Source organism: Taudactylus pleione, unplaced genomic scaffold, assembly GCF_031769625.1.
Source record: "Taudactylus pleione unplaced genomic scaffold, aTauple2 ptg000117l, whole genome shotgun sequence".
Taxonomy (NCBI): Eukaryota; Metazoa; Chordata; class Amphibia; order Anura; family Myobatrachidae; genus Taudactylus; species Taudactylus pleione.
The window spans coordinates 19433326-19446401 of NW_028284519.1; the positions used below are offsets into that span (position 1 = coordinate 19433326).

The 13076-nt window shown below is 46.0% G+C and overlaps 1 protein-coding gene across 2 annotated transcripts in view; it reads left to right on the forward strand.

Annotated features, from left to right (window-relative positions):
• The window catches only part of LOC148524683 (inactive hydroxysteroid dehydrogenase-like protein 1), a 62610-nt gene that overhangs the window by 13884 nt on the left and 35650 nt on the right, over nucleotides 1-13076 (forward strand). The gene's annotated exons all lie outside the window — the stretch shown is intronic.

A 13076-nucleotide genomic window follows, 5' to 3' on the forward strand; every position in this document is an offset into this window, starting at 1 on the left:
CAAAATAGGGATTTTGCTAATTTTTTCGCCTGCCCTAGGCTGGAGAACAGCTTTCTCCAGCTTTAGGCGAACAAAATTGTACGTTTGAGGCCGATATCGGCCACGATATCGGCCGATCGGACGGCCGGTTTTGCCAACGACGGCGAAAATTAACGATTTCACCTGTAATTGAATACCCCCCTAAAACCTTAAATCTGAAAACTTGCATTTGCTCTGTTCCATTTAGCCATCTGTGCTGGTTAAGTGGGCAGTGGGTACAATGGCAGTTTGAAGGCCACTAACTAACTATGGGCCTGATTCAGAGCCGCTCGTAAGCGGCCGCTCGTTCGCTCCGAGCGATGTTTGCCCAACTGCGCATGCGTACGGATCGTTATACGCATGCGCGAACCAGTCAGTGCGGTCGAAATTCATGTGCTCGCAAAATAGCGAATGCCTGATAATTTGAGTGACAGGAAGAGGCGTATGTGGGTGGTAACAGGGGAAGGTGCTTGAAAACGGGGAGTGGAGATCCGAACGCAGGCATGCTTAAAGGTCAAAACGGGCGTTTTATGGGTGTGCATAATTAAAACAGCAGCGTCATTGACCACGTCACTGGGTTATTTTATAGCCAGAACTGCTCGCAAAATTGTGGTAGCAAAAACCAACCACAAGAATAGCGAGCAGTTCATACGCTGGTCGATGTACTCGATTAATCTAATAAATAGCGGACATGACGTAGGATGCGAGCGGCCAGGGGGCGTAGTTTCCCAAAAAACGACCGCAAGTTTTGTACGCTCGTTCAGACCTAGAGGCGTGAACAGACCGCAAAGAGCGAACGGTTCATTTGAATAGCCACCCCTATTTTCTGGATGAGCGAGCGTTAATTGCGTCTGGCTCTGAATCAGGCCCTATGTTTTTTTTAATGTCCCTGTACAGGTTGGGAAAAAGTTTCAAGTGGAATCTTTGCAAAGGATTAGTTTGCAGTCAATTGTTTAGGAAAGCACTCTTCCTGGTCCCCTTCTGGGATGAAAATACACTCCTAGCAACAGAAGCAGGTGCAGGATTCTCAAGAAAGACACAACGTAAGACCTTAAATCTGAATCTTGCATTTGCTCTGTTCCGCTTGTCCATCTGTGCTGGTTAAGTGGACAGTGGGTACAACGGCAGTTTGTAGGCCATTAGCTATGTTTTTTTTAATGTCCCTGTACAGGTTGGAAAGCACTACTAAAAGTCTTCCTGGTCCCCTTCTGGGAAGAAAACCCACTCCCAGCAGCAGGAATGGCGCTCAAGTATTCTTCTGGGGCAAGGACTGATGTGAATGAGTAAAATATTTTTTGTGAATGCCTTTCCTCCTCCACCTCCCCTTCTCCCTCATAAATTTACTTCGGAATCAAAAAATGAAATAAAATGTACTACCAATCAACCCTTCCTGTCCCTGCTTTCAACTACATACATACTCCAACTCCCTCAGGCCTCTTGAATAATAAAAACATTTGTTTCCTGATGTGCCATGTTGGAAGTTGAACTGCTACGTGTTTGTGCCGCCCACTGCTGCCGCTTAGCTTAGTCAGCCAGCTAGCTTGGTGCAAATTTTGGGCCTAAACTGGATGAAAACAATATTGTGAGATGTGAGGTGGTCAAAATTGACTGGAAACGAGTGGAAATAAATGTTATTGAGGTTAGTAATACTGTAGGAACAAAAACAGGCCCAAATTATGAGATTTTGGATCTGAATCTGGTTATGGATTTTTTTCCTTGGTGTTTTGTTTTCGTGTTTTGGTTTTGGAGCTGGATTTTTTTTCTTAAAAAATAAAAAAAACAGCTAAAATCACATATGTGCCTTTTTTTGTTCCTACAGTATTAAAAACCTCAATAACATTTATTTCCACTAGTTTCCAGTCAATTTTGGTTATCTCGCAGCTCACAATATTGATTTTTTTCATCTAGTTAAAAGGCCAAAAGGTTGCATCCAGCTTGCTGATGCAACTGATTGATATAATTATTAATAAAGTTGAGGTCTGTGCAAAGATGATGGTTGGGATACCCTTGAGGATTGAAGGCATGGGCCTTTCATAGAGGACAAGGAAGTTGACGGCCTTGTATTATCATGATGACTGCTGGCCGTAGCTAAAAAATGTGGTTCTTGGCCTTGCTCTCCTGTCATGTGACAGCCCTCCATATTTTTTGTGGTCTTGAAGCAGTGTCACAAGCACCAATAGTGTAACCAAGGTGTGGTTACAAAATTCACACACGTGCAGTCGTGCGCACACAGAAAACAAATATACAAAACACACTTTTCGGGTCCAGAATTTGGGCCCAGAGCACAGATTGGTGACGACTGGAGTCAGGCAGCACTAGGTTGTGTTGCTGTATCTTGTGTGGCTAAGCCTAACACGCACACACACACAGAAAATAAATAGATAAAAGATACTATTTTTTGAGGTTTTTTTTTGAGGGTCCAGAACTTGGGCCCAGAGCACAGATTGATGACGACTGAAGCACTAGGTTGTGTTGCCGACTTGCTAGATCTTGTGCAGCTAAGGCTAACACGCACAGACACACAGACAATTATTAGGAAAAAAAACAATTGATTTTTATTTTTTTTTCAGCTCCAGAACTTGGGCTCAGAGCACAGATTGATCACGACTGGAGTCGGGCAGCACTAGGTTGCAACTTCCATTGCTGGATCTTGTGCGGTACTGCGGTTAAGCCTAACACGCACGCGCACACACACACACACACAGAAAAATATAAAAGACACTTTGATTGATTTGTTTTTTTTTTAGCAGGACTGGAGTCGGGCAGCACTAGGTTACAACTTGCGTTGCTGGCTGGATCTTATGTGGTACTGCGGTTAAGCCTAGCACGCACGCGCACACACACACAGAAAAATATAAAAGACACTTTGATTATTTTTTTTTTAACCTATATATATTTTTTTTTTTAGTCCAGAACTTGGGCCCAGATGGACACAACACCAGCCCAGATGTATCTACAGTTCTGCACCAGCCCAGATGGACACAGCAGACAGCAAAGCACCAGCCCAGAATGGACCAGCAGCACCAGCCCAGGACACGGCAGACAGCACAGACACTCAGATGGATCAGGAACAGCCCGGATGGACACAGCAGACAGCACAGTGACAGCACCAGCCCAGAATGGATCAGCAGTCACCAGCCCAGGACACAGCAGACAGCTTAGATACGACTCGGATCTGCTAAATTCGGGTGGGCTCGGATCTCTGAAATCCGAACCCGTTCATCATTAAAACTAGAGATGAGCGGGTTCGGTTTACAGAGATCTGAACCAACCCAAATTTAGCATAACCGAGTCGGACCCAAGCAGGCTCGGATGTTCCCGCCTTACTCGGATCTCTCAAATCGAGGCAAAACCATAAAGACAAAATATCGTGGTTCACGAGCTTTCGTCTCTATGATCAATTTAGTATATAAGGGACCACGCGACAGACGCCATTTCACTCCAGCTGTGGTAACTGAACAGGGAGGGTGGGTAGTATAGGGCTGGTGCTATCTGCTGTGTCCTGGGCTGGTGTCTGCTGATCCATTCTGGTCTCTGGTCACGGTGCTATCATGGTCACTGTGCTGTCTGCTGATCCATCTGGGCTGTCTGCTGTGTTCTGGGCTGGTGCTGCTGATCCATTCTGGGCTGATGTTTTTCATGTCTACTGTGTCCATCTGGGCTGGTGCAGAACTGCAGATACATCTGGGCTTGTGCTGTGTCCATCTGGGCCCAAGTTCTGGACTACAAAAAAATATATACATATAGTAAAAAAAAAAAATCAAAGTGTCTTTTATATTTTTCTGTGTGTGTGCGTGTTAGGCTTAACCGCAGTACTGCACAAGATCCAGCCCAACTCCAGTCGTGCTAAAAACAAAAATAATCAAAGTGTCTTTTATATTTTTCTGTGTGTGTGCGCGCGTGCGTGTTAGGCTTAACCGCAGTACCGCACAAGATCCAGCCAGCAACGCAAGTTGCAAACTAGTGCTGCCCGACTCCAGTCGTGATCAATCTGTGCTCTGGGTCCAAGTTCTGGAGCATAAAAAAAATTTAAAATCAGTTGTCTTTTTTTCTAATAATTGTCTGCATGTTAGGCTTAGCCGCACAAGATCTAGCAAGTCGGCAACGCAACCTAGTGCTGCCTGACTCCAGTCGTTATCAATCTGTGCTCTGGGCCCAAGTTCTGGACCCGAAGTCCCCCCCCAAAAACAGTGTCTTTTGTCTATTTATTTTCTGTGTGTGTGTGCGTGTTAGGCTTAGCCACACAAGATACAGCAACACAACCTAGTGCTGCCCGACTCCAGTCGTCACCAATCTGTGCTCTGGGCCCAAGTTCTGGACCCGAAATCTCCCCCCCAAAAACAGTGTCTTTTGTCTATTTATTTTCTGTGTGTGTGTGCGTGTTAGGCTTAGCCACACAAGATACAGTAGCACAACCTAGTGCTGCCCGACTCCAGTCGTCACCAATCTGTGCTCTGGGCCCAAGTTCTGGTCCCAAAAAAAAAAAAAATTGTGTAATTTGTATATTTTTTTTCTGTGTGCGCACAACTGCACGTGTGTGAATTTTGTAACCGCACTTTGGCTACAGTATTGGTGCTTTTGACACTGCTTCAAGACTGCAGAAAATATGGAGGGCTGTCACATGACAGGAGAGCAAGGCCAAGAACCAGTTGTAACTGCCGCCAGCAGTCATCATGATAATACAAGGCCGTCAACTTCCTTGTCCTCTATGAAGGCCCATGCCTTCAATCCTCAAGGGTATCCCAACCATCATATTTGCACAGTCCTCAACTCTATTAATAATTATATCTATCAGTTTTGAGCCAGCAAGCTGGATGCAACCTTTTGGCCCTTTAACTAGATGAAAAAAAGCTGTGAGGTAACCAAAATTGACTGGAAATGAGTGGAAATAAATGTTATTGAGATTATTAATACTGTAGGAACAAAAAAAGGCACATTTTATGTGATTTTAGCTGTTTTTTTTATTTTTTAAGAAAAAAAATCCAGCTCCAAAACCAAAACACCAAGAAAAAAAATCCAAAACCAGATTCAGATCCACATCCAGGGGAGATCCAGATCCAAAACCAAACCACGAGAGTCGATGCACATCTCTACTAAAGACAAGAGGAGATACAGATCCAAAACCAAAACACGGGGGTCGGCGCACATCTCTAATTTGCAGCACACCTGCAATATGTACATTTATTTTAGGGATGTGCACAGGACCATTTTTGCTGGATTTGGCTTTGGATTTGGCTCTGATTCGTCGTCCAGCTTTGGATTTGGATTTGCCAAACCGCCGTGACTGGTTTTGGATTTGGATATTGATTTTTTTACAAAAATGTACAAAAAAAGCTAAAATCACATAATTTGAGCTTTGTTTTTGTTCCTAGAGTATTATTAACCTCACTGGTCACAATATTATTTTCACCATTATTGGTTAAAGGCTGCAGTGAGATGGCTTTTTACTAAGCGTCAGAGCAGCGGCACAGACAGGGGACCCGGTGAAAGGTTACTCCAGTTGTAGCATTACCCCCCCCCCTTCCCTAGAAAGTGTCCGGGGTCCCCTGGTCCCCTGGCCAAAGCATTATCATTTGACCGCTAGTAAGCCCAGGCTGGGGATACCCGGGAAGGTAGAGACCCCACCAATAAAGGAGTTCCCCCTTCTCCAGAGCACCCCAGGCCTGGGCTGACAGCCCTGGGCTATCCTTGACACCCCGGGCGGTGGGTGACGGGTTGATTGTGTAAAAAATAGATTAAATAATATTGTCTTTTACAGTAGATCTAGAGGTCCCAGCAAGCCTCCCCCCCCATGCTGCTACTTGGAGAACTATAAGTACCCGCTGGTACCTCTAGTTCACCTGGAAATTAAATATTAAAATAAACACAGAACACACACCATGAAAGTACAAGTTTACTACACACACAATCACATACAAATAATCACTTATAACCCCTGTAGCCATTCACGTTCTCTTTTCCATGTAGCATCCATAACACACATTGGGCCTGATTCAGAGCCGCTCGTAAGCGGCTGCTCGCTCGCTCCGAGCGATGTTCGCACATCTGCACATGCGTATGGGTCGTAATGCGCATGCGCCAACCAGTCATTGCGGTCGGAAAACAGCGAGGGCCTGCTAATTTGAGTGACAGAATGAGGCGTTTGTGGGTGGTAATAGGGGAAGGTGCTTGAAAACGGGGAGTGGAGATCTGAACGCAGGCGTGCCAAACGGTCAAAACGGGCGTTTAATGGGTGTGCATAATTAACAAAGCAGCGTCATCGACCACGTCACTTGGTTGTCTTTTAGCCTGAACTGCTCGCAGTGATTGCGGGAAGTAAAACCTACCACAAGCACTGCGAGCAGTTAAGACGCCTTTTGATGTACTCGATTAATCTAATAAATAGCGGAGATGACGTATGATGCGAACGGCCAGGGGGCGTCTTTACAAAATAGCGAGCGCATGTTTCGTTCGCTCGCTCAGACATAGAGGCGTCAACAGACCGCAATGAGCGAGCGATCAATTTAAATAGCCGGCCCCTTTTTCTGAACGACCGTTCGCAAATAGCGTCCGGCTCTGAATCAGGCCCTTTGTTCCAGTCCTCTTCAGTCCATGTAGGCATCCAGGCCTTCGGTAAAAAACGAAACTGCAATTACCCGAGCCCACGGACATGCATCTCCCTTAGAGGTACCATCCTTATTGGTTTGCAAGGTGCGTGGATGCTTCAGGCAGGCATCCTGTAGCCCATAGAAATGCATGGGCTGAGCGTTCATTGGCTGAGAGAGGCGAGCCTCTGCCTCTCTCAGCCAATGAGCGGTTCCCACCATTTACTTCAATGGTGGGAACCGATAGCTTACTAAAGGTTACCTCTACGGCGCTCTCTCATGAGTATGTCCAATATTAAAAAGTACAGTGTTTATCACAAAGTGCCGGACTCCTTCTTAGACCTAAGACAAGGAATATATATATATATATATATATATATTATATATATATATTTTTTTTTTGAGTTGCAGTGCCCCTAGGAGCTTGGCGCCGATAGGCTGATGCCATCTCCAGATGGCATTAGACTACAATAACCTATGGTCTACTAACTCACAATATCTGTTGGAGAGGGAGCTGTAGCCTCCCTCTCCGTCGCCCCTCGATGACACATTCGCTGGCCGTTGGCCGTGCATGCGCAGTGTGTGTGCTATGGATCTGAATAAGAAAGCAGTGTGATAGCGTTAGGACAGCTCTAATTCAGTGGCAAATCCAGGGAGGATTGAGCAGAGCTCGTGCCATGGGCGCCATCCGACGCCGCGGCCCAGAGCACTGATCAGTGTAACAATACACAGTAACAAACATCCCTGCGCCGGGTAGTGCACTCATACTACCCTGCAGCAGTGTGTTTTTTTGGCAACCATGGAGAGTCAGACAAACCTGCAGTGGGTCATGACGTCTCTCCCATGGTGCTGAGTGAGCCAGGAGGAGCGGCCGGTGCAGGAGCAGTAGCGGACATTCAGGTAAGTGTTTTATGTGGTTTTTTTGTGTGTCTTTGTCATATATGTAAGGCGCACTGGCACTGCATAGGGGGGCACTAATGAATGCACTACTGGGGGCACTATATAAGGGACACTGCATAGGGGGGCCCACTACTGGGGGCAATGCATAGGGTGGGTTACTACTGGGGGCACTATATAAGGGACACAACTAGGAGGAGCACTGCATGGGGGGGCACTGCATAGGGGGGGCTACTACAGGGGGCACTGTAAAAGTGGGGGAACTCCATAGGGGGGACCACTACTGGAGGCACTGCATATGGGGGACCACTACTGGGGGCACTGTAAAAGTGGCACTACTCAGAGCACTGCATAGGGGGGACAACTACTAGGTGCACTGTATAAGAGGCACTGCATAGGGGGGACCACTATTGGGGACACTGTATAGGGGATCACTACTACTGGCACTGTATAAGGGACATTACTGGGGGAACTGTATATGTAGTACTACTGGGGGCACTACTGGGGGCACTGTATAATGGGCACTACTGGGGGCATTGCATAAGGGCCACTGTATAAGGGTGCATTACAAGGGTACTGTATAAGGGGCACTACAACAGGGGTGCTACTGGACACTGCATAAGGGGCACTACTACAGTGGGCATTGCAAGAGGGGCACTACTACTTGGGGCATTAAAGTGCATAAGGATGGAAAGGAATGTTACCAGAGCGACGAGAAATGGTGGTGTGTGTCATGTTGACATGCCCCCATTTTTCAGTGGCCACACCCCTTGTGGCATGTGACCACGACCAGTTTTTTTTGCCGCACACACATACTTGGAGAGGGCGGGCTCCACTTTTTAACTTTCCCTGGGCTCCAAATTCCCTAGTCACGCCACTGCTCTTATCAGAGCCAGTCTCCTGGCAAGAGAATTGTAATAAATATGTGGGAAGATAGTTATCAAATTTGCAAAAAAATATATATCACATCCACGTTTAAATTAGGGATGAGCGGGGTCGGATTTCCGAAATCTGAATCCCCCCGAGCCCCCCCGATCCGAGCCGGGAACCGAGTCCGGCTCGGGTTTTCCCACCTGGCTCGGATCTGAAATCGAGGCAAAACGTCATCATCCCGCTGTCGGATTCTAGTGGTTTTTGGATTCTATAAAGGTCCCATGATCGCCGCCATATTTCATTCCGGTTGTGGAGTGTGCAGAGTTAGGGAGCTGGGAGCTCAGTGTTGTGTGTTAGACTGTTGGTTAGAAAAATAAAAAATAATAAAGTACTGCTGGCTGGCTACTGTGAAGAGGGAGGGAGGGAGCTGGGAGCTGTTGCTGACGCTGACCATAGGGGATGGCTGGCTACTGTTGTCCATATACAATACATAGGGGCTGGCTGGCTTCTGTTGTCCTTGTCCATAGAGGGGCTAGCTGTTGTCCTGTCCATAGGGGCTGGCTGGCTGCAGTGCTGTGTTGTCCAGGGGGTGCTCTGTCCTTCAGGGGTGCTCTCTTCACCCACCCCAAGTGTGAAAAGCTGGGCTGGCTGGCTGGCTACTGTTGTCCATATACATAGGGGCTGGCTGGCTACTGTCCTTGCCCATACATTGGCTGGCTGTTGTCCTGTCCATAGGGGCTGGCTGTATTGCTGTGTTGTCCAGGTGCTGCCCTGTCTGCTGTAGGGGTACGCTCATACAAATAATTTTTACAGGGGCTGCCCTGTCTGCTGTAGGGGTACGCTCATACAAATAATTTTTACAGGGGGTGCCCTGTCTGCTATAGGGGTACACTCATACAAATAATTTTTACAGGGGGTGCCCTGTGGGTTGTACGCTGCCCTTCATCAAAACAATTTTTACAGGGGCTGTCCTGGACAAAAGTCCATGAAAGATGACGTTTGCCAATGAAAGATGACGTTTTGCCTCTTCCTGAGACCCGATTTTTAGCGGGAAAAATCCACATTTGGCGGGAAAATCCGAGCCTGCACATCCCTAGTCTCTGCTACTGTGGTAACTGTCCTTTTGTTAAGGATCAGTGCTATGGCTTCTACTGTATCGGATAATGTGATGGTGAGTAACTGGGTGGGGCCATCATTACTGTGCTGGATCCATGAGGGTTTTCCGGCCTATAGAAGTTATTCAGCATTGCTTGTCTCTGAAGATTGTCCGGTGAAGAGTAAGATCTCTGATAGTTTGGAACAGGAGGTGAAAGTTCAGAGTATTTCGTGAACTCCCCTTTGCCATCATGCCTGCGGTCATGTGTTGATGGGCCGTTTCCAGTAAAACTGCCATTTCCTTGTGGTGAGTAGGCTGCGCTATTTGCTTCTGCTGAGCCATGGCTGCTTTCTGATCTGAATTGAATTTTCAGCGGCCTCCCAGAGTTTGATTCAATTTAACAAATTCATTCCATAGGGAACAGACTCCTAATGTTTGAAATTGACAAAAGCAAATTGTTTCGACTTTCCATCCTTGTCTTTTGGAATTTTAACGTTTAATTGCAGGACCAGCCTGCAGAAACAGCTTGAACAGGATCTCCTCGGTGGCCTTGGGTTCTAAGTTCCCCACGACCAGCGTCCTATCAGCCTCTGCGGCGCCCATCTCTCTCCTGAGTCCCGTCCTGTGTGCCCAGCAGCAGCAGTCGATGGGTGACTCGATAAATCACCGCGCAGCACCTTTTGGGGTCTAGTTTTTCAAACTGCCATCCTGTCTGCCACTGCGTGGCACACTCCTAGATGGGCCATGTGTTTGTGCCGCCCACTTGTGTCGCTTAGCCTAGTCATCCAGATACCTCGGTGCAACCATTTGGCCTAAAAACAATATTGTGAGGTGTTCAGAATAGACTGGAAATAAGTGGAAATGAATGTTATTGAGGTTAATAATAACGTAGGAACAAAAAAAAAACAAATTCTGTGATTTTAGCTGTTTTTCCCCCCAAAAATACAGATCCAAAATACAAAACATAAAACACAAAACCCGGAAGGGTGTTTTTTAGAGATATGCGCCGACCCTCGTGTTTTGGTTTTGGATCTGGATCCCCCTGGTTTTGAATAGAGATGTGCGCCGACCCCCGTGTTTTGATTTTGGTTTTGGATCTGGATCTCCCCTGGTTTTGGATCTGAATCTAGTTTGGGATTTTTTTTCCTCCATGTTTTGTTTTCGTATTTTGGTTTTGGATCTGGATTTTTTCTTAAAAAAATCATAAAAACAGCTAAAACCACATAATTTGGGCCTTATTTTTGTTCCTACAGTATTATTAACCTTAATAACAATGATTGTCAGGCATTTCTAGGAATTTTTAACCACCTCACAACTCACAATATTGATTTCACTATTTTTTACCAATATAGGTCAAAGGCTGCAGCGAGCTGGCTGGCTAAAGTAAGCAACAGAGCAGCAGCACAAACACACGGCAGTTTAAAAAAATATCAGACATCTATGAAACATTGCCACACAGCAGTGGCAGACAGAGTGGCAGTTTAATAAACTATAATAATGTCAGTCGGCAATGCCCCAAATTGTGCCAAATGTAAAGGAAAGAGGTGCAAGATGGAATTGTCCCTCCCACCCACTCTTATGTGGGATATTAAAAAGGACATGCACAGTTTAACAAACCAAGCGCTTTAGCCACTAGGACTGACACTTTCGTGGCTGAACTCCTTGGTTTGTTTGGGCCCCACAAAACAAGTTTTGGAAGGACTACCTTCAATTATTAAGGAGAAGGTTGATGATGAGGGTGTTGGTGGTGGAGATTGCATGTTATGGTCCAAACTGCTGGTAGCTGATACTGGACTGCTTGCTATTAATTTACAAATTATAATTTTGTTAAACAAATTGCATGAACTTGCTGCAAATGACGTAACAGGGAGGAGGTGCCTAGATGGTTAACGTCCCTTCCTCTGCTAACTTTGGCTTTGCAAATGGAACAGATGCCTTCACAACTGTTGTCAGAATTTAGATTAAAATAATTCCACACCCAAGACGTTGCTTTTCTGGCTTTCTTTTTATCATTAGAAAGAACTGCTGCCACTGGTGGCTCATTTACGCAAACCACATCTTTATCATCAACATCCACATTAGCGTCAGATAGGACACAAATTTCCACCTCATCCTCCTTTTGCACTTCCTCCACACTATCATCCTCATTTTTTATTATTTCACCATCTAATACTAGCACAGCCGTCATGGCGTAAGTGATCCGCTGTGAAACTGGGTGACAGCTGTTATACATACTTCCTCTATCAAAGGACTGTTTAATAGGCAATTGTTTTTTTTAAATTACTTCCGATCACGAATGAGGATGTAGATGATGTTGCAGGTGTTGGTGTTGAAGATCGAAGGCGCTTGGATCTCACAGAGAGGGAGCAGGTAGGTGACACTGGACTTGTTACATTTTGAGTTTTGGAACTTGGCGACGAACACTTTGATATTTGATGAATGCGCTCCAAGTGACGTAACAAGGAGGAGGTTCCTAGGTGGTTTAGGTCCCTCCCTCTACTCACTCTTGCATGGCAACGGGCACATATGGCTTGACAACTGTTGTCCAGATCGGGATGGAAATAATTCCACACATGAGAAGTAGATTTTTTTGTCTTTTGTCCCAGCATGACAACAATGGGCTTTGGCTTTTTCAAACCATGGACAACAGCTGTTGCCTTACTTACAAAAAGGACATCCTCGGCATCAACATCCTCATCACCAACATCTTCATCATCAACATCCTCATCATCCTTAGCGCCTTCAACTACCAAAATATCCTCCTCCATGTGTAATTCCACAGAAGCATACTCAATGACTACGTGTGCAAGATGTTGACTGCCCTTCCCCACATTTACGGAGGGCACACAAATGTTGGAACTTGGAGGAACCTCCAGTGCACTAGTATTTAGGTCGGGCTCACACATGGCTACCGCGGACACACTTGCACTCTCCTTGGGGATTTGTGATTTTAATTTCTCAGGGCACACAGTTGTTTTTTCCGGAGCTGTCTTAACAACTTTCACATTTTTAATGGACCACCACCACTACTACTACAAGCAGAAGGGCTATCAGAAGCAGCGGTCTTCTTCATAAACTAAGAAGGCCAAGGCCTTATCCTCTCCTTGCCACTTCGCGTAGTGAATGGCATCTTGCCAAAGTCAAATATCCTTTCAATTTTTTTTTCTTAATTTCAGTAAAACCTGCTTTACCATATCGATTGTGTGACTTAAGCCCTGGGGCATGGGCCTTCCTAGAGGTCGAGGAAGTTGACGGCCTTGCACTGCTGGCGGCAGCTACAACATGTGGTTCTTGGCCTTGCTCTCCTGTCATGTGACAGCCCTCCATATTTTTTCTGCAGTCTAGAAGCAGTGTCACAATCACCAATAGTGTAGCCAAGGTGCAGTTACAAAATTCACACACGTGCAGTCGTGCGCACACACAAAAATATAAAAAAAAACGACAAATGATGATTTATATTTTTTGTCAGCTCCAGAAGAACTTGGCCCCAGAGTAACGATTGATCACGACTGGAGTCAGGCAGCACAAGGTTGCAACTTGCGTTGCTGGCTGGCTCTTGTGCGCTACTGCGGTTAAGCCGAACACCCACGAGCACACACAGAAGAAAA